At 46.5% G+C, this 22,119-nt stretch overlaps 1 protein-coding gene across 2 annotated transcripts in view; it reads left to right on the top strand.

The window, feature by feature from the left end:
* The window catches only part of LOC128699591 (serine/threonine-protein kinase D3-like), a 231,238-nt gene that overhangs the window by 194,287 nt on the left and 14,832 nt on the right, over window positions 1-22,119 (top strand). Inside the window, exon 6 of one of the 2 annotated variants that reach the window (XR_011393908.1) lies at window positions 13,233-13,337. The exons of the other annotated variant lie outside the window; for it this stretch is intronic. The gene's annotated coding sequence lies outside the window, so the exon portion shown is untranslated. The remainder of the gene's footprint in view (window positions 1-13,232; window positions 13,338-22,119) is intronic. 2 annotated transcript variants of the gene reach the window in all.

Raw genomic sequence — 22,119 nt, 5'->3', positions numbered from 1 at the left:
ACGCGTCCAATGTGCGCCCTCAGCCAGCCTCACATGTGCCACCCGTGCCATTGTTTACCAGCCAGCCTCCGCGCTAACATCCAAGCATACACTCGGAATATTTCGTATTATTACAGTGTTTTCGGTGCTGTTTTTGGAAAATAAGTGACCATGGGCCCCAAGAAAGCTTCTAGTGCCAACCGTACACCAATAAGGGTAAGAATACCCATTGAAATGAAGAAAGAGATCATTGATAAGTATGAAAGTGGAGTGCGTATCACCGACCTAGTCAAGTTGTACAAGAAACCCCAATCAACCATCGCTACTATTGTGGGCACCAAAAAGACAATCAAGGAAGCTGTTCTTGCCAAAGGTTTAACTGTGTTTTCGAAACAAAGATCGCAAGTGATGGAAGATGTTGAGAGACTCTTATTGGTGTGGATAAATGAAAAACAGCTAGCAGGAGATAGCGTCTCTCAAGCGATCATATGTGAAAAGGCTAGGAAGTTGCATGACGATTTAATTAAAAAAATGCCTGCAACTAGTGATGATGTGAGTGAATTTAAGGCCAGCAAAGGTTGGTTTGAGAGATTTAAGAAGCATAGTGGCATCCATAGTGTGATAAGGCATGGTGAGGCTGCCAGTTCGGACCACAAAGCGGCTGAAAAATATGTGCAGGAATTCAAGGAGTACATAGAAACTGAAGGACTGAAACCTGAACAAGTGTTTAATTGTGATGAAACAGGCCTGTTCTGGAAGAAAATGCCAAGCAGGACCTACATTACTCAGGAGGAAAAGGCACTCCCAGGACATAAGCCTATGAAAGACAGGCTTACTCTTCTCATGTGTGCCAATGCTACTGGTGATTGCAAAGTGAAGCCTTTATTAGTGTATCACTCTGAAACTCCCAGAGCGTTCAGGCAAAAGAATGTCCTCAAGGATAATTTGTGTGTGCTGTGGAGGGCAAACAGTAAGGCATGGGTCACTAGGGAATTTTTCTATAACTGGTTACACCATGCATTTGCCCCCAATGTGAAAGATTACCTAACTGAAAAGAAATTAGACCTTAAGTGCCTCCTGGTGTTAGACAATGCCCCTGGTCATCCTACAGACATGGCAGAGCGACTTTATGGGGACATGAGCTTCATTAAGGTGAAGTTTTTGCCTCCTAATACCACTCCTCTCCTGCAGCCCATGGACCAGCAGGTTATTTCCAACTTCAAGAAACTGTACACAAAAGCTCTGTTTGAAAGGTGCTTTGTAATGACCTCAGAAACTCAACTGACTCTAAGAGAGTTTTGGAGAGATCACTTTAATATCCTCAATTGTGTAAACCTTATAGGTAAGGCTTGGGAGGAAGTGACTAAGAGGACCTTGAACTCTGCTTGGAAGAAACTGTGGCCAGATTGTGTAGACAAAAGGGATTTTGAAGGGTTTGAGGCTAACCCTGAGAATCCTGTGCCAGTTGAGGAATCCATTGTGGCATTGGGAAAGTCCTTGGGGTTGGAGGTTAGTGGGGAGGATGTGGAAGAGTTGGTGGAGGAGGACAATGAAGAACTAACCACTGATGAGCTGATAGATCAACTTCAAGAGCAAGAGGCCAGACCTGGGGAAACTGGTTCAGAGGAGGGGAGAGAGAAATTGAAGAAGTTGCCTACTACAAAGATAAAGGAAATCTGTGCAAAGTGGCTTGAAGTGCAAACCTTTTTTGATGAAAATCACCCTCACACAGCTATTGCAAGCCGTGTTGGCAACCTGTACACTGACAATGTTGTGAAACACTTTAGGGAAGTGATAAAGGAACGAGAGGTACAGGCCACTATGGACAGATATCTTGTGCGAAAGAAGTCCAGTGACTCTGAAGCTGGCCCTAGTGGCATTAAAAGAAGAAGGGAAGTAACCCCAGAAAAGGACTTACTACCTCAAGTCCTAATGGAAGGGGATTCCCCTTCTAAACAGTAAGAAGATAATGCTCTCCCCTCCTCCCATCCCATCAATCATCACCAGATCTTCAATAAAAGTAAGTGTCATGTAAGTGTGCATGCCTTTTTCAGTTTGTGTGTATTAAAATTAATATTTCATGTGGTAAAAAAATTTTTTTTTTTCATACTTTTGGGTGTCTTGCACGGATTAATTTTATTTCCATTATTTCTTATGGGGAAAATTCATTCACATAACGATTATTTCGCATAACAATTACCCCTCTTGCACGGATTAAAATCGTTAACCGGGGGTCCACTGTATATATATATATCTCACTCTCTCTCTCTCTCTCTCTCTCTCTCTCAGGTACACATAAGTAATCATACATAGTGTAAATTACCTAGGATAACCCCAAAAATCCAGACAAAGTGCTATACAGTGGATCTGTGCTCCAGTGCCCTAAATTAATAATAATAATAATAATTACGTATAATAATACGTATGTACTACTACTAATAATATTATTAACTCTTTGACTGCTGCAGGCACCTTTCTGAAACTGTCATTCTGTTGCAAATTATTCGGAAAAAAAAATTATTTTTTCTTATGAAAATGTTAGGATTATTTTTCCGAGTGTTTTAAGCCTAAATTTTTTTTTTTGCCATGAGTACTTACCGAGATATAGAGCCGCAAAGTTTGCAGAAAGTGAGGTGCGTACGGCAACAGCGGCGACTGCCGCCCACCCAGTATTGTTTTATTTACTCTAATTCAAAAGTTTCTTGTATATTCCAATATTTTTCTTTTCCAAGTAACTTATGTGGCCTGTGAGATCAATGTAAGGTGCAGTGTTCAAATATACACTCATTGTTTACAACACAATAACTGAACAAACTTTATCACTTAGTTTGTGTATACAATTTGTTTACACAAATACAAAACGTTGTTTATTGCTATTGTTCCATAATATATATACATATGTACAGTCACTAAACACGTTCCTAGAACTGCTGCAGCTTGTGCAACTCTTTGAAACATGGGTATATGCAGAGTGGCACTTGACACTCCTCACACATAAAACGAGTGTCTCTGCGTGTTTGTGGGCGTTTTGTGGTATGTGTACATACATAACACCTCTTCTGAGCATTTTTCTTGGCAGTAGTAAGAGGCAGTTGCATGGGGTAGTGATCAACAGGCCTGAAACGAGATGGCGTGTGTTGGTAATTTCGTGGGCGCTGATCTATTGCAGGTGTTGCTCCTTGGTACTTTGCGATTATTTGTCTGATTACTGACAAACAAAATTCACCATATTTTGGTGTTTTGTTGGTCTTCAACTTGTATATGCTATAAGCATTTAGCATGGAGATATCAACCAGATGGAAAAAAAGTTTTATATACCACTTATAACTCTTGCATACACAATCTGCAAACCCAATCTGCATGTCACATTTGTCCACTAAGCGCATATTGAGGTTGTAGTCCATGACAGCTGCAGGCTTTAGAATGGGTTCATTGGTCTCTCTGTTGTGCCATTTCGTTTGTGTGAACTGATGTCAACAATGTGACATCACGTTTGTCATGCCACCGAAATGCCATGATGTCATTGGCAGCAAAGGCTTGCACCTCACCTCTGCGAGTGCCAGCGTTGAACCTTGGCATATGTTTACGATTACGACGCACTGTGCCACACACGTCTGTCAAGTTCACTCGCAAGAAATCACTGAGTAAGGGGCTTGTGTACCAGTTATCAATAAATAACATATGCCCCTTACCAAGATATGGTTCCATCATTGTTCTAACCACATCACCAGAGATACCCAATAACTTCATGGTATCTCTCAAAGTATTACTACCAGTGTACACAATGATATCCAAAACAAGACCACTTCTGCAATCACACAGTACAAATAACTTTATACCAAAGGGTTTCCTCTTGCTTGGTATATACTGCTTGAATGAGAGTCTTCCTTTGAATAAAATCAAGGACTCGTCAATAACAAGTTTCCTGAAGGGATAAAAATACATGCAGCACTTTTGTTTCACGTACATAAACACATTTCTGATCTTATATAACCTGTCGGTTCTGTCAGGCCTGGTTTTTTCTGAAAAGTGTAACATACATAACAGTATCAGGAAACGATTGACACCTATGTCACTAAAACCTGGAGTTGAAATCAGGCGTTCTGTTGCCCAGTATGTGGTGACAGTGTGCTTATACACATGTGGCATAAGCATTATTGTGGCAAAAAACAGGTACATCTCTGCCACAGTTGTCTCCTTCCACTGGTGAAGCTGTGATTTTGGTGAAAGAATTGTATTTGCCATGGTGTATTCATAGTATGTGTTGGTTTCCCTGACAATGATGTCCATCAGGGGTTCATCGAAGAATAACTCAAAGCATTCCAGCTCACTAGCATTGTTCCCAAGTGGACATGATGGCTTTTTTCCACTTTGCATTTCATCAAAGTCATGGGGACTGGGAACAAACTCGTCACCTTCCTGCCAATCCCAGATGCGGTCTGCTGGTGGGTTCTGGATATTGTACCGTGGTTGTGGTTGTGCAGGTTGTGGGAGTGTTGTGGGTCGAGTGAGGCTGGTCGTTGTGCAGAGTCAGCAGCATGGGTAGTAGCATGGCCCGCTGATGGTGCCACATGGGCCGTGCCACCATCACTATCACCACCACTGCCTGCTCCCTCACTCACATCATTCATACCCATCGTTACAATATCGTCATCTTCACTATCAGGTCGTGGTGTAGGGCCACGGGATGTGCTCCCAGAGTTTCTCCTTCCCCTTGGAACAACATATGAAACACTACCAGACCGCATGCGATGTCGTACATACTGCCGCTTCACTGGGGAATATTCACCCTCACTGTCACTAGAACTGCTTTCAATGACCTTGAAATCACTATCACTATCACATTCACTGCTATCATCTGGGTGTTGTACACGACCAAATAGTTTCCTCTTTCGTCCTGGTACAGGCGAACGTGAACGTGAACAAGCCGGCCCAGCACCAGAGGTGGAAGGTTGTGGGTCATCTGGGTTTTCATCACTTTTTACGTTATCCTGGGCACTTTTTCCGGTAACACTCGCTTCAAAACCCTGGAATTCACTGTCACTGACATTTTCATCGCTGTTAGAGCTATCACTTGGGAACAAAAGACCTCCAATCCGCCGAGGAGTGAGGAACTTCTTACCGAGAGGCATGGTGGAAATGGACTAACAAGATGGCGTTCCCACAATGCACCGCTGGGTCCCAGATTTTTTTCACAGGGTGCACAGCGACCACTGAGACCCATTCTCTCTCATGTAGGCCTACCAGGCCTTTCCCGCTTGATTTGAAGCCGCTAGAATTTGTGCGTATAAATACGTCAGAAACATTGGCTCGTAAGACGTATTTATACTTTGTAAACGGTCAAAGGGTTAAGAGACAGAAAAAAGACACCAGCAATCCTACCATCATGTAAAACAATTACAGGATTCCGTTTTACACTCACTTGGTAGGACGGTAGTACCTCCCTGGGCGGTTGCTGTCTACCAACCTACTACCTACTATTATGATTATTAATTTAGGGAACTGGAGCACAGATCCAATTCCCTAGATCAAGAGCCCATCACCGCATACATACTAATAATAATAATAATTATTATTATAATAATAATAATACAATATAATAATCATAATACAATATAATAATAATGATAATAACAGTTAGGAGAAACTTCAAAAGGCTGCCAGTAGTTGGCACCACCACCAGCAAAACATTGGTAACCACTACTAGTACACTTTTCACCTGTCTAAACTTAGTTGTCTATAAGTACACGTATTGGGTTAAGTCTGCCAGAAATGCCTGGGCATGATGGTGGCTTTCTTTGCTCCAATTATATTATGATATGTAAACACACATTGTAACCGTTGCAAAGGAATAAACATTTTATTTATTTATTTAAGAAACCTCCTTTGAGGGGGAAGTTCACTTCCTGAAATTTCCTTCGTATCCAGAAGCAAAAAATCGACCAAACGACAGTTCGTATCCTGAAAAACTTGCATGGTGGGGCATTCGCAAGCCGAGGTTCCACTGTACATTCATGCATATCTGTATATGTTTCAAGCTCATTATGCCAGTCGACGTTATTCATAGCTGTTATGAAGTTATTAACAGCTGTCTCATTATGTAGTCTGAAGGTAACTTGAGTAGTGTCTTGGGGCAGTTTACCTAGTTTGGTTATGAGAAAGGTAGGGTAGTGGTCTGTGGTGGTGTCTGTGATTATGCCTGATTTTAAAGGGGATATTGTGTTAGTCCAAATGTGGTCTAATAAGGATTTACTTGTCTCGGAGATTCTTGTACGTTTTGTTATTGTTAGTAGCAACAGGCAGTTGCTCATAGTGTTTGTGAATTTGGTTACTTGTGGGTCCTGGTCATGTAGTAGATTTATGTTGAAATCTCCTGTGAGCAGCAAGTGGTCTTTGTTCATATTTGCATCAGTTTTCATGTTTCCTAATTTTTCACTGAAATTGTAAATGTTTGACTGTGGTACTCTGTAGATGTTTATCACTGTGAGGGGTTTTTGCAGGTCTTTTGATTTAAATTTAGCTTTAATATATTCTCCATGTTCATCCCTTGTGCAAGACTTATTGGTACATTCAAGTTGATCTGAGTAGTATATAGCTGTTCCACCCCCTTGTTGTTCTGTCGTATAGTTGTGTATGGCTGTGTTTACCTGGAGTTTACCTGGAGAGAGTTCCGGGGGTCAATGCCCCCACAGCCCAGTCTGTGACCAGGCCTCATGGTGAATCAGGGCCTGATCAACCAGACTGTTACTGCTGGCCACATGCAATCCAACGTACGAACCACAGCCCAGCTGGTTAGGTACCAACTTTAGGTGCTTGTCCGGTGCAGCCAGGAATGGCATAAGCATCTGTAGTACCAGGCTTTAGATAGGTTTCTGTGAGTGTGATGATTGACATACCAGTATGCTGGGAATTGAGTAAAGCTGTGAGGTCATCGTAATGTTTGCTCAAAGATCTGACATTGTAATTAAAGATAGTTATGTTATTGTTGGCTCTAAGTAATGTCTTTGCTTGGTCTGCTCTAGCATAATTATAGTTGCTGTTCGATTCGTGTAAGTCATTTATTAAAAGGTTGATATCAGGATCAATGTTTGTAATCATAAGGTTGAGAGTGACTCCTCAACTAGACTTTTGAATAAAGTATTATGTTAAACTTAATAATTATGATACTAAACTAATTTATCTTACTAACTAATGGATTGTTACAAGTAGTTTAAAAAACAGAGATACAGTTTACTCTTAATATTGTACAGATTTGATGATTTTATATGCAACGGTTTTAGTTTGAGTTTGACAACAGTTGTAGATTTAGAATAGAAGTTTACTGAACACAAAACTGTTTAGTACTGGAAGTAATAATTAAATTAAAAGTCTGCAGATAATGGTAGTTATAAAAAAAAAAAGAGAAAACAAAAATAATAGTTTATAATAGTACATAGACTAAAATAAGTAATTATAAAATACAGGGATTATGCTAACTGTTATTATGGCACAAGTTTGACAATGTAATATTGCACTGGTTATCACACCTGGTGGTTCACACTTACACTCACTCACCCATTTGACCATAAACAGAAATATCAATATCAATCTTAAAATAATGAATCCTAACTAGTCATAAGTTGGCCTGTGATACTCCAATACTGAAACTATGTACTGTGCCAAAACAAAAGCATTCACATTGTTAAACTCACAAACTAGTATTTAGTCACTTAGCCATAATACCAACTTACCTCATAATTTGTAATATTTTAAAGTTAAGAATTAATCTAAGTCTGCCCGAAATGCCTAGCCATGCTAGGTGTTCTAGTGGTACACTCTGTAATTAGTATTTTACTACATGTAAACCACACAATAACCAAATTCTGTAAACTCAGCATTGTAATCCTTATAGAGAATAAACTTCTATAATAGTTTATAATAGTAAGCAAGTAATGGTAAATTAAAAATAAATAGAAATAGAATATAGTGATTAATTGTACTTAAGAAAAATGGATTGATAGTATGGTATTGAACAAAATTTAAGCAAGTAATATTAATTAAAAAATAAAAAAAAATAAAAAATTCTATTATAAGTACAGTGGACCCTCAACCAATGATGGCATTGACTAACGATAAAATTGGGCAACGATGCATTTTTGTGTAAAAATATTGGCTTGACCAATGATGAAAAACTTGGGTAAGGACATTCGTCCTGAACACGTCCGCCTGTCCGTCCAGCCTGAGCACACCTCAGCTGCCCTGCCTTCTGCTAGTGTGCCATTGTTTACAAGCCACTGCAGACAGTTCCACGTGTACAAGCGATACATTTTGTATTATTCCACTGTTTTTAGTGCTTGTAAGTGGTAAACAAGCCACCATGGGCCCCAAGAAAGCTTCTAGTGCCAACCCTGGGGTAAAAAGGGTGAGAATTAATATGGAATTGAAGAAAGAGATAATCACAAAGTATGAAAGTGGAATGTGTGTGCCTCCGAGCTGGCCAGGTTGTATAACAAACCCCAATCAGCCATCGCTACTATCTTGGTCAACAGAAAAGCAATCAAGGAAGCTGTTGTTGTCAAAGGGGCAAGTTGTTTTCAAAGCAGAGATCGCAAATACTCGAAGATGTGCAGAGACTGTTGTTGGTGTGGATAAACGAAAAACAAATATCAGGGGATAGTGTTTCTCAGTCAATATGTGAAAAGGCAAGGCAGTTACATGACGATTTAATTAAAAAAATGCCTGCAACTAGTGCTGATAGTGAATTTAAGGCCAGCAGAGGTTGGTTTGAGAGATTTAAGAATCATAGTGGCATACACGTGTGATAAGGCATGGTGAAGCTGCCAGTTGTGACCAAAAAGCGGCTGAGAAATATGTGCAGGAATTCAAGGAGTACATAGACACTGAAAAATTAAAATCCCAACGAGTGTTTGTGACGAAACAGGCGTTTGTGATGAAACAGGCGTGTTTTGGAAGAAAATGCCAAACAGGACCTACATTACACAGGAGGAAAAAACACTCCCAGGACACAAGCCTATGAAAGGCAGGCTAACTCTTATATTTTGTAGTAATGCTAGTGGGGATTGCAAAGTGAAGCCTCTACTCGTGTATCACTCGGAAAATCCCAGTGTTCAAGAAAACCAGTGTTGTCAAGGCTAATTTGTGTGTGATGTGGAGGGCGAACAGTAAGGCATGGGTCACTAGGGACATTTTCTATGATTGGTTCTACCATGTGTTTGGCCCCACTGTGAAAAATTACCTCCTGGAAAATAAATTTTGACCAAGTTCCTCCTGGTATTAGGCAATGCTCCTGCTCATCCTTCAGACTTGCCAGAGCGAATTGTGGGGAAGCTGAGCTTCATAAAAGTGATATTTTTGCCTCCTAATATCATTCCTCTCCTCCAGCCCATGGACCAGCAGGTCATTTCAAATTTCAAAAAAACTGTACACCAAAACAGTGTTTCAGAAGTGCTTTGAAGTGACCTCAGACACTGAATTGGCCCTAAGAGAGTTTTGGAAAGGTCACTTTAGTATCTTCAGTTGCATAAATGTTATAGGTAAGGCTTGGGAGGGAGTGACTAACAGGACCTTGAACTCTGCTTGGAGGAAATTGTGGCCAGAATGTGTACAAGAGAGGAATTTTGAAGGGTTTGGGGCTGACCCTAAGGAGCCTATGCCAGTTGTGGAATCTATTGTGTCATTGGGGAAGTCCATGGGGTTGGAGGTCATTGGGGAAGTCCATGGGGTTGGAGGTCATTGGGGAGGATGTGAAAGAGTTAGTGGAGGACGATGATGAAGAACTAACCACTGATGAGCTGCGAGAGCATCTGCAACAGCAAGAAACCACAACAGAAGAAATTGCTTCAGAGGAGAGGAGAGAGAGAAATGGAGGAAGTTAGTTGCCTTCTTCAATGATTAAGGACATTTGTGCAAAGTGGGTTGAAGTGCAAACTTTTATGGAAGAACATCACCCTGAAGTAGCTATTGCAAGCCATGCTGGTGACTTTTACAATGACAGTGTTGTGGCCCATTTTAGGAAAATCTTAAAGGAACGCAAGGTACAGAGCTCTATGGACAGATTTTTGGTGCGACAGAGGTCCAGTGACTGTCAAGTTGTTCCCAGTGGCTAACACCAGAGTCGCCATCGCTTCCAGCGCTTCAATAAAGTATCTAACAAGGACAAAATCAAAGCACCACGAACCAGTCAACGCAGGGGTTTACACTGTACCCTGTGGAGTCTGCGACAAGATTTGTGTAGGTGAAATGGCAAGAAACCTCAACACCCGCCTCATTGAACACATTTATGCATGTAGGAACGATAACTTGAATAACGCCTGTGTACAACACAATTCCACCAGTCATCTCATGAAATTCTGGGACGCCCAATTAGTGATCAAAGAAAATAATTTCCACAGACGCAAGTGCCTTGAATCAGCACTGATCGCTGTTTCTAATACAATTAAACAAAACAAAGGCAGCTTCACCATCTCTGAAGTCTTAGCAAGAATCCTCCTGAAAACAGTAAACCCTGCCATCACATAGTCTCTCCTGCTAATGCTACCCAAGCACATTACAAAGAATGAACATAAAAACAGGCCTTCTCTATCCAGCCTCCAATAGAAATATTTGCCTAACCTATTTTTATGTTACCCAAGTAATAGCTTTTATATCCTTTTACTCATGTACAAGTTAATTGTTCTACCATATTGTATTACTACTACTACTACTAGCATTGCACTTCACTCTGAGCCTATATGTACCCTCTGTGTCCGTGTACTGTTTGTAACGGCTTGACAAAGCTCCTGGAGAGTGAAACGTTGCCTCAGTAATATGTCGCATTAGTTGCACTTGTGTCCTTTTACTTTACACCAGCAGTGTTGGTCTGCTGCTGTAACTACACCAGCAGTGTTGATCTGCTGCGGTAACTACATTAGTGTTGGTCTGCTGCCATAACTACACTGGCAGTGTTGGTCTGCTGCTGTAACTACACCTACAGTGCAGCTTTGCTATTGTGACTGCACCTGCAGCACAGCTCTGCTGCTGTGACTGCACCTGCAGTGCAGCTCTGTTGCTGTGACTGCACATGCAGTGCAGCTCTGCTGTTGTGACTGGACCTGCAGTGCAGCTCTGCTGCTGTGACTGCACCTGCAGTGGAGCTCTGCTGCTGTGACTGCACTTGCAGTGCAGCTCTGTTGCAGTGACTGCACCTGCAGCACAGCTCTGTTGCTGTGACTGCACCTGCAGTGCAGCTCTGTTGCTGTGACTACACCTGCAATTCAGCTCTGATGCTGTGACTACATCTGCAGCACAACTCTGATGCTGTGACTACAGCTGGAGCACAGGTCCGATGCTGTGACTACAGCTGGAGCACAGGTCTGATGCTGTGACTACAGCTGGAGCACAGGTCTGATGCTGTGACTACAGCTGGAGCACAGGTCTGATGCTGTGACTACAGCTGGAGCACAGGTCCAATGCTGTGACTACAGCTGGAGCACAGGTCCAATGCTGTGGCTACAGCTGGAGCACAGGTCCAATGCTGTGGCTACAGCTGGAGCACAGGTCCGATGCTGTGACTACAGCTGGAGCACAGGTCCGATGCTGTGACTACAGCTGGAGCACTGGTCCGATGCTGTGACTACAGCTGGAGCACTGGTCCGATGCTGTGACTACAGCTGGAGCACTGGTCCGATGCTGTGACTACAGCTGGAGCACTGGTCCGATGCTGTGACTACAGCTGGAGCACTGGTCCGATGCTGTGACTACAGCTGGGGCACTGGTCCGATGCTGTGACTACAGCTGGTGCACTGGTCCGATGCTGTGACTACAGCTGGAGCACTGGTCCGATGCTGTGACTACAGCTGGAGCACTGGTCCGATGCTGTGACTACAGCTGGAGCACAGGTCCGATGCTGTGACTGCAGCTTGGAGCACAGGTCCGATGCTGTGACTGCAGCTTGGAGCACAGGTCCGATGCTGTGACTGCAGCTTGGAGCACAGGTCCGATGCTGTGACTGCAGCTTGGAGCACAGGTCCGGGGCTGTGACTGCAGCTTGGAGCACAGGTCCGGGGCTGTGACTGCAGCTTGGAGCACAGGTCCGGGGCTGTGACTGCGGCTTGGAGCACAGGTCCGGGGCTGTGACTGCGGCTTGGAGCACAGGTCCGGGGCTGTGACTGCGGCTTGGAGCACAGGTCCGGGGCTGTGACTGCGGCTTGGAGCACAGGTCCGGGGCTGTGACTGCGGCTTGGAGCACAGGTCCGGGGCTGTGACTGCGGCTTGGAGCACAGGTCCGGGGCTGTGACTGCGGCTTGGAGCACAGGTCCGGGGCTGTGACTGCGGCTTGGAGCACAGGTCCGGGGCTGTGACTGCGGCTTGGAGCACAGGTCCGGGGCTGTGACTGCGGCTTGGAGCACAGGTCCGGGGCTGTGACTGCGGCTTGGAGCACAGGTCCGGGGCTGTGACTGCGGCTTGGAGCACAGGTCCGGGGCTGTGACTGCGGCTTGGAGCACAGGTCCGGGGCTGTGACTGCGGCTTGGAGCACAGGTCCGGGGCTGTGACTGCGGCTTGGAGCACAGGTCCGGGGCTGTGACTGCGGCTTGGAGCACAGGTCCGGGGCTGTGACTGCGGCTTGGAGCACAGGTCCGGGGCTGTGACTGCGGCTTGGAGCACAGGTCCGGGGCTGTGACTGCGGCTTGGAGCACAGGTCCGGGGCTGTGACTGCGGCTTGGAGCACAGGTCCGGGGCTGTGACTGCGGCTTGGAGCACAGGTCCGGGGCTGTGACTGCGGCTTGGAGCACAGGTCCGGGGCTGTGACTGCGGCTTGTAACACAGGTCCGGGGCTGTGACTGCGGCTTGGAGCACAGGTCCGGGGCTGTGACTGCGGCTTGGAGCACAGGTCCGGGGCTGTGACTGCGGCTTGGAGCACAGGTCCGGGGCTGTGACTGCGGCTTGGAGCACAGGTCCGGGGCTGTGACTGCGGCTTGGAGCACAGGTCCGGGGCTGTGACTGCGGCTTGGAGCACAGGTCCGGGGCTGTGACTGCGGCTTGGGGCACAGGTCCGGGGCTGTGACTGCAGCTTGGGGCACAGGTCCGGGGCTGTGACTGCAGGTTGGTTATTACAAGGAGGTAACTACGTCACTAAGTTCATCAGTTTGTGTCATCAGTTTAAGAAGAAACATCAACTACGTCAATGTGTAACACCTTTGATACCGTTCTTTTCTTTAGATGAACATTGCGTTTATTGCAACTTTATGTTGAAATGTTGCAATATACATTTGCAGACCTCGACCACCTCCAGCCCTAACATGAAGTGTGGTCGTTCATCGTTCAGTGGATCAGTGGGTAGACCAGCCTGGGTGGAGAAAGAACTAGCTACCAGAATTAAGGTGAGACATCACTCACATCATCTATGCTTACACCATCAGCACCCACACCATCAACACCCACACCAACACCCACACCATCAATGCCCACTGTACAGTGTGCGTGTTATGCTATATTAAGGTGTTTTAAAAGCTGGTCTTAGCAGAGTACACTACCATGAGGTGAATTGTTGCATCTATGGTATTGAGAGTTGAGACGAAGACAACTAATGTTATGTCCACTAAGGACTTAACAATGGAAGGTTGAAGTGCCTAATGGAAGGAGCACTATATTAACAATGTATCATGACTTGCACGTTGTTATTATCATGGGATCGTGGATAAATATTATTTTACAAAACAGTTGGTTTTCATGGTTACAAGATACAGTTGGGCCCCACTTATATGACAGGTCAGGTTCCAGGCTACCTCTGTAAAGAGGAATGCCACTTTTCCCACTTTTAAATGCATATAAATGCCAGATAAGTTTACACTAACATATATGAAGTAAACAGTAGAAATAGGCATTAAAAAACAATAAGTAAAATACATACACAGTACATTATTAATGTTGGGTGAGAGGTGAGTATTTTAGAAAGTCAGGTGTGGTAGCTCCCACACCTACACCAAATATAACACTTCAATTTAAAGCGCCCCAGAGCAATTATTATTACCATCGACATACCTTATTCACTGAGTTTAATCATTTCTAACAACTAAACTTAGATGCCATTGTAAACGAGAGAGACGCCGAGAATGTAAACAGATGAATGCGTATTAATACTTGTACACTTATGGTTCATACACGTTCATTCCCACATATGTTTGTGAAACGTTTACCACAATACAAACACCTTACATTGTGTACAAGTTGTCTTCACGTTGGTACAGTAGAATAACAGCAACATTGCCATTCTTATGCAGCACACCATTTTTAGAGGGAATGACCCTGTGAGTGAAGGCATACGGAAAGAATAATTCTCTTCAGTTACCCCCAGTAATACTATAGTGTACACATTTTCTCTGGTGTTGAAATAGAGAAAATGTAATTTTTGCTGTTACCCATAACAAACAGCCTGGTAACCACATCTCATATTTGTCATATTAATTCTGCTGTAGGTGTATGTAACATGTTTGTATGTTATGTAGCATGTTTCTTGTATGATTTTGAAAAAAATATCACGGATTAATGAAAGTGTCTATATTAACGTAATATACAACATCTAAAGCATCCATAGCGATTATTATTAATATGGCGTCTTCAAGACTAGTGAGACACTCTTAGTGATTTTAATATGTACAGTTACGCCAGCACAGTGTGTAAGTTTACTTAGGTACAGGTACACATTAGTATAATTATCAGAGTATATATAAAATTTACTAACTTTAAAATACTTGAAATTTTGGAAAGTTTCCAGACATAATGGAGGTAACAGAGGATATAAACAAACATTGGTGCGCGGTGACCGTATTAGCAAGTCAGGTAGGGGGGGGAGGAGCTGTATAATGAGTTTTGGGCATAATTTGAAATGTCTGTATTAGCGAAGCGCTGTAAAGCGGGGCCGTACTGTACTCTTCAACTTACATTGCACTGAAAACCTGGTAATAGTTACAGTAAAGCTGCTGAAGTACAGTCATGAACTTTGTTATACTCTTTCTCCCAATATAAGAACTTGGTTGTAACTTGGAGTACAACTTATTTATTAGTTGGAATGTTAACAGGGCATCTGAATTATTGTGTAGTGGGTGTTTTAGCAAGGAGTTGCCGTCATTGTTTTATGTTGTAACTCACAACATCTTGTATCCTGCAGCAACAACACAAAAATGTGTAATTTAAATGTGTGTACAATTACATACTTCAAGAAACTATTTTATAAAGTTGACTTTTATGAGCTGAGTGGCAGGTGTGGCTGTCAGGTGCAGCAGGTGTGGCTGTCAGGTGCAGCAGGTGTGGCTGTCAGGTGCAGCAGGTGTGGCTGTCAGGTGCAGCAGGTGTGGCTGTCAGGTGCAGCAGGTGTGGCTGTCAGGTACAGCAGGTGTGGCTGTCAGGTGCAGCAGGTGTGGCTGCTGGTGGTAGATGTGGCTGGTGTTGTCAGGTGATTATGCTGGTGGTAGGTGTGGCTGGTGTGTGTGCTGATGGTTGGTGTGGCTGTTGGTGGCTGGTGTTGTCAGGAGTGGCTGCTGGTGGTAGGTGTGGCTGGTGCTGTCAGGTGTGGCTGCTAGTGGCAGGTGTGTCCTGGTGGCTGGTATGTCTGCTGGTGGCTGTTGTGGCTGCTGGTGGCAGGTGTGGCTGTCCAGTGTGTGTGTCAGGTGCAGCAAGTGTGGCTGTCAGTTGCAGCAAATGTGGCAGGTGTGGCTGGTGCTGTCAGGTGTGTCTGCTGGTGTGTGTGCTGGTGGCTGGTGTGTGCGCTGGTGGTTGGTGTGTGTGTGTGCTGGTGGTTGGTGTGTGTGTGTGCTGGTGGCTGGTGTGTGTGTGCGCTGGTGTGTGTGTGCTGGTGGTTGGTGTGGCTGCTGGTGTGTGTGCTGATGGTTGGTGCAGCTGTTGGTGGCAGGTGTGGCTGGTGTTGTCAGGAGTGGGTGCTGGTGGTAGGTGTAGCTGGTGTTGTCAGGTGCAGCTGGTGTTGTCAGGTGCTTATGCTGGTGGAAGGTGTGGCTGGTGCTGTCAGGTGTGGCTGCTAGTGGCAGGTGTGTGTCCTGGTGGCTGTTGTGGCTGCTGGTGGCAGGTGTGGCTGCTGGTGGCAGGTGTGGCTGTCAGGTGCAGCAGGTGTGGCTGTCAGGTGCAGCAAGTGTGGCTGTCAGGTGCAGCAAGTGTGGCTGCTGGTGGCAGGTGTGGCTGGTGCTGTCAGGTGTGTGTGCTGGTGGCTGGTGTGTGTGCTGGTGGCTGGTGTGTGTGCTGGTGGCTGGTGTGGCTGCTGGTGGCTGGTGTGTGTGCTGGTGGTTGGTGTGGGTGGTGTGTGTGTGTGCTGGTGGGTGGTGTGTGTGTGTGCTGGTGGGTGGTGTGTGTGTGTGCTGGTGGGTGGTGTGTGTGCGTGCTGGTGGCTGGTGTGTGTGCTGGTGGTTGGTGTGGGTGGTGTGTGTGTGTGCTGGTGGGTGGTGTGTGTGTGTGCTGGTGGGTGGTGTGTGTGTGTGCTGGTGGGTGGTGTGTGTGCGTGCTGGTGGGTGGTGTGTGTGCGTGCTGGTGGGTGGTGTGTGTGCGTGCTGGTGGGTGGTGTGTGTGTGTGTGTGTGTGTGTGTGTGCGCACGCTGGTGTGTGTTTGCTGGTGGCTGGTGTGTGTGTGCTGGTGGCTGGTGTGGCTGCTGGTGTGTGTGCTGGTGGCTGGTGTGGCTGCTGGTGGCTGGTGTGTGTGCTGGTGGCTGGTGTGTGCACTGGTGGCTCCAGGTGGCTGGTGTGTGCGCTGGTGGCTGGTGTGTGTGTGCTGGTGGCTGGTGTGTGTGTGCTGGTGGCTGGTGTGTGTGTGCTGGTGGCTGGTGTGTGTGTGCTGGTGGCTGGTGTGTGTGTGCTGGTGGCTGGTGTGTGTGTGCTGGTGGCTGGTGTGTGCGCGCTGGTGGCTGGTGTGTGCGCGCTGGTGTGTGCGCGCTGGTGGCTGGTGTGTGCGCGCTGGTGGCTGGTGTGTGCGCGCTGGTGGCTGGTGTGTGCGCGCTGGTGGCTGGTGTGTGTGCGCTGGTGGCTGGTGTGTGTGCGCTGGTGGCTGGTGTGTGCGCTGGTGGCTGGTGTGTGCGCTGGTGGCTGGTGTGTGCGCTGGTGGCTGGTGTGTGTGCTGGTGGCTGGTGTGTGTGTGCTGGTGGCTGGTGTGTGTGTGCTGGTGGCTGGTGTGGCTGCTGGTGTGTGTGCTGGTGGCTGGTGTGTGTGCTGGTGGCTGGTGTGGCTGTTGGTGGCTGGTGTGTGGGGCTGGTGTGTATGCTGGAGGCTGGTGTGTGTGCTGGAGGCTGGTGTGTGTGCTGGAGGCTGGTGTGTGTGCTGGTGGTTGGTGTGTGTGCTGGTGGTTGGTGTGTGTGCTGGTGGTTGGTGTGTGTGCTGGTGGTTGGTGTGTGTGCTGATGGTTGGTGTGTGTGCTGGTGGCTGGTGTGTGTGCTGGTGGCTGGTGTGTGTGCTGGTGGCTGGTGTGTGTGCAGGTGGCTGGTGTGGCTGGTGTGTGTGCTGGTGGCTGATGTGGCTGCTGGTGGCAGGTGTGGCTGCTGGTGGTAGGTGTGGCTGGTGTTAGGTGCTTATGCTGGTGGCAGGTGTGGCTGGTGTTAGGTGCTTATGCTAGTGGCAGGTGTGTGTCCTGGTGGCTGGTGTTGTCAGGTGCTTATGCTGGTGGCAGGTGTGTGTGCTGGTGGCTGGTGTGGCAGCTGGTGTGTCTGCTGGTGTGGCAGCTGGTGTGGCAGCTGGTGTCTGCTGGTGGCTGGTGTATCTGCTGATGGCTGATGTGGCTTCTGGTGACAGGTGTGGCTTGTGCTGTCAGGTGCTTATGCTGGTGGCAGGTGTGGCTGGTGCTGTCAGGTGCTTATGCTGGTGGCAGGTGTGGCTGGTGCTGTCAGGTGTGGCTGCTAGTGGCAGGTGTGGCTGCTGGTGGCAGGTGTGTGTGCTGCTGGTAGGTGTCTGCTGGTGGCTGCTGTCAGGTGCGGCTGCTAGTGGCAGGTGTGGCTGCTGGTGGCAGGTGTGTGTGCTGGTGGTAGGTGTCTGCTGGTGTGACTGCTGGTGGCTGGTGTGGCTGGTGTGTCTGTTGGTGGTTGGTGTCTGCTGGTGGCTGGTGTGGCTACTGGTGGCTGGTGTGGCTACTGGTGGCTGGTGTGTCTGCTGGTGGCTGGTGTGTCTGCTGGTGGCAGATGTATCTGTTTGTTGCTGGTGTGTCTGCTGGTTGCTGGCGTGTCTGCTGGTGGCAGGTGTGTCTGCTGGTGGCTTGTGTGGCTGGTGTGTCTGCTGGTGGCTGGTGTGGCTGGTGTGTCTGCTGGTGCCAGGCGTGTGGTGGCTGCTGTCAGGTGCGGCTGCTAGTGGCAGGTGTGGCTGCTGGTGGCAGGTGTGTGTGCTGGTGGTAGGTGTCTGCTGGTGTGGCTGCCAGTGGCTGGTGTGTCTGTTGGTGGTTGGTGTCTGCTGGTGGCTGGTGTGGCTACTGATGGCTGGTGTGTCTGCTGGTGGCTGGTTGCTGGTGTGTCTGCTGGTGGCTGGTTTGGCTACTGGTGGCTGGTGTGGCTACTGGTGGCAGATGTATCTGTTTGTTGCTGGTGTGTCTGCTGGTTGCTGGCGTGTCTGCTGGTGGCTGGTGTGTCTGCTGGTGGCTGGTGTGTCTGCTGGTGCCAGGCGTGTGTGTGCTGGTGGCAGGTGTATCTGCTGGTGGCTGGTGTGTCTGCTGGTGGCTGGTGTGTCTGCTGGTGGCTTGTGTGGCTGGTGTGGCAGCTGGTGGCTGGTGTGTCTGCTAGTGGCAGGTGTGGCTGCTGGTGGCAGGTGTGTGTGCTGGTGGCAGGTGTGGCTGCTGTGTCTGCTGGTGGCAGGTGTGGCTGCTGGTGGCAGGTGTGGCTGGTGTGTCTGCTGGTGGCAGGTGTGGCTGCTGGTAAGTGATACTAGTGTGCCTTAAAGAGGATGGTAACTCTTGTTGTGCTGGTCGTGTGCTTCAAGATTCATCTTAAATTTGAGTGGAAGATCAGACTGAATAATGTGACTGACATGTCTTATCTACTTATTCGTCAATAAAGAAAGACATGGAATGTCTAGGTAATTTTATTGCAACATATTGATAAATAACACTCATGCTAAACCTACTTGGAGGATGTTCTGAGGGTCAGCGCCCCTGTGGCGCAGCCCATGACTGGGCCTCATGATGGATCAGGGCCTGATCAACCAGGCTGTTACTGCTGGGCACGCACAAAGCATCATACAAACCACAGCCTGGCTGGCCAGGTACTAACTTTAGGTATCTGTATAGCTCCCTCCTGAAGATACCCTGGATAACCTAGGATAATCCCCTGTTATCTATCCTGGGAGGCAGTTGAACAGTCTTGGGGCCCCTAACATTTGTGTATTTTGTGTATTCATGGCACCCTTGCTTTTCATTGGGGGGATTCTGCACTACCTGCCGAGTCTTTTGCTCTTAAAGTGAGTGATTTGTGTATGCAGATTTGGGACTAGTCCCTCTACGATTTTCTAGTTTTAAATTGTGTATCTTCCTCGCCTGCATTCCAAGGAGTACAAGTCAAAGGACTTCAAACGTTCCCAGTAATTTAAGTGCTTTATTTTTCTTATACATGCAGTAAAAGTTCTCTGTATATTCTCCAAATCTGCAATTTCCCCTACTTTGAAAGTGGCAGTTAATGTACAATAATATTCCAGCCTGGAGAGAAGTGACTTAAAGGATGCTAAACCAATAATAATCTTCCTTATCATGAAGGTTCTCAATGCCCATCCTATCATTTTCCTAGATGTGATAATGACGTTGTGATTATTGCAAGTAAGATCCTCTGACATTATCACTCCCAAATCCTTCACATTACTCTTTTGATCATATTGTGTGGTTAGAATTTATTTTATATTCCGATCTTTCATTTATTTCCTCAAGTTTTCCATAACGGAGTATTAGAAATTTGTCCTTATTGAACTATATACAATTGTTTTCTGTGGCCCATTTGAAGACTTAATGTTAGGAACATAGGCTGTAGACCACTTTGTTATAGTGCTTCTCGTAACAAATTCATAGAACAGGATTATCTGGTCTAAGGGTGATCATACACAAGGTTCACTCACCAAGGATCATACACAAGGTTCACTCATCAAGGGTCATACACCAGGTTCACTCACCAAGGGTCATACACAAGGTTCACTCACCAAGGATCATACACAAGGTTCACTCACCAAGGATCATACACAAGGTTCACTCACCAAGGATCATACACAAGGTTCACTCACCAAGGGTCATACACAAGGTTCACTCACCAAGGATCATACACCAGGTTCACTCACCAAGGATCATACACAAGGTTCACTCACCAAGGATCATACACAAGGTTCACTCACCAAGGGTCATACACAAGGTTCACTCACCAAGGATCATACACAAGGTTAACTCACCAAGGGTCATACACAAGGTTCACTCACCAAGGATCATACACAAGGTTCACTCACCAAGGATCATACACAAGGTTCACTCACCAAGGATCATACACAGGGTTCACTCACCAAGGGTCATACACAAGGTTCACTCACCAAGGGTCATACACAAGGTTAACTCACCAAGGGTCATACACAGAGTTCACTCACCAAGGGTCATACACAGGGTTCACTCACCAAGGGTCATACACAAGGTTCACTCACCAAGGATCATACACAAGGTTCACTCACCAAGGATCATACACAAGGTTCACTCACCAAGGGTCATACACAAGGTTCACTCACCAAGGATCATACACAAGGTTCACTCACCAAGGATCATACACAAGGTTCACTCACCAAGGGTCATACACAGGGTTCACTCACCAAGGGTCATACACAGGGTTCACTCACCAAGGGTCATACACAAGGTTCACTCACCAAGGGTCATACACAAGGTTCACTCACCAAGGATCATACACAATGTTCACTCATCAAGGATCATACACAAGGTTCACTCACCAAGGATCATACACAGGGTTCACTCACCAAGGATCATACACAAGGTTCACTCACCAAGGATCATACACAGGGTTCACTCACCAAGGGTCATACAAAGGGTTCACTCAACAAGGATCATACACAAGGTTAACTCACCAAGGGTCATACACAAGGTTCACTCACCAAGGATCATACACAAGGTTCACTCACCAAGAGTCATACACAAGGTTCACTCACCAAGAGTCATACACAAGGTTCTCACCAAGAGTCATACACAAGGTTCTCACCAAGAGTCATACACAAGGTTCACTCACCAAGGATCATACACAAGGTTCACTCACCAAGGATCATACACAAGGTTCACTCACCAAGGATCATACACGAGGTTCACTCACCAAGGGTCATACACAAGGTTCACTCACCAAGGATCATACATGAGGTTCACTCACCAAGGATCATACATGAGGTTCACTCACCAAGGATCATACATGAGGTTCACTCACCAAGGATCATACACAAGGTTCACTCACCAAGGGTCATAAACAAGGTTCACTCACCAAGGGTCATACACAAGGTTCACTCACCAAGGGTCATACACAAGGTTCACTCACCAAGGGTCATACACAAGGTTCACTCACCAAGGATCATGCATGAGGTTCACTCACCAAGGATCATACATGAGGTTCACTTACCAAGGATCATACACAAGGTTCACTCACCAAGGGTCATACGCAGGGTTCACTCACCAAGGGTCATACACAAGGTTCACTCACCAAGGGTCATACACAAGGTTCACTCACCAAGGATCATACACCAGGTTCACTCACCAAGGGTCATACGCAGGGTTCACTCACCAAGGATCATACACGGGGTTCACTCGCCAAGGATCATACACAAGGTTCACTCACCAAGGGTCATACACAAGGTTCACTCACCAAGGGTCATACACAAGGTTCACTCACCAAGGGTCATACACCAGGTTCACTCACCAAGGGTCATACACCAGGTTCACTCACCAAGGGTCATACACAAGGTTCACTCACCAAGGGTCATACACAAGGTTCACTCACCAAGGGTCATACACCAGGTTCACTCACCAAGGGTCATACACAAGGTTCACTCACCAAGGGTCATACACAAGGTTCACTCACCAAGGGTCATACACAAGGTTCACTCACCAAGGGTCATACACAAGGTTCACTCATTGAAGAAAAGGAATGTTAGGTTTCTGCTTGTTTAACAGTA

This window comes from Cherax quadricarinatus, chromosome 67, assembly GCF_038502225.1.
Source record: "Cherax quadricarinatus isolate ZL_2023a chromosome 67, ASM3850222v1, whole genome shotgun sequence".
Lineage (NCBI taxonomy): Eukaryota > Metazoa > Arthropoda > Malacostraca > Decapoda > Parastacidae > Cherax > Cherax quadricarinatus.
Note: the sequence above shows the minus strand (reverse complement) of the source record. Positions and strands in the feature narration are given on the sequence as shown.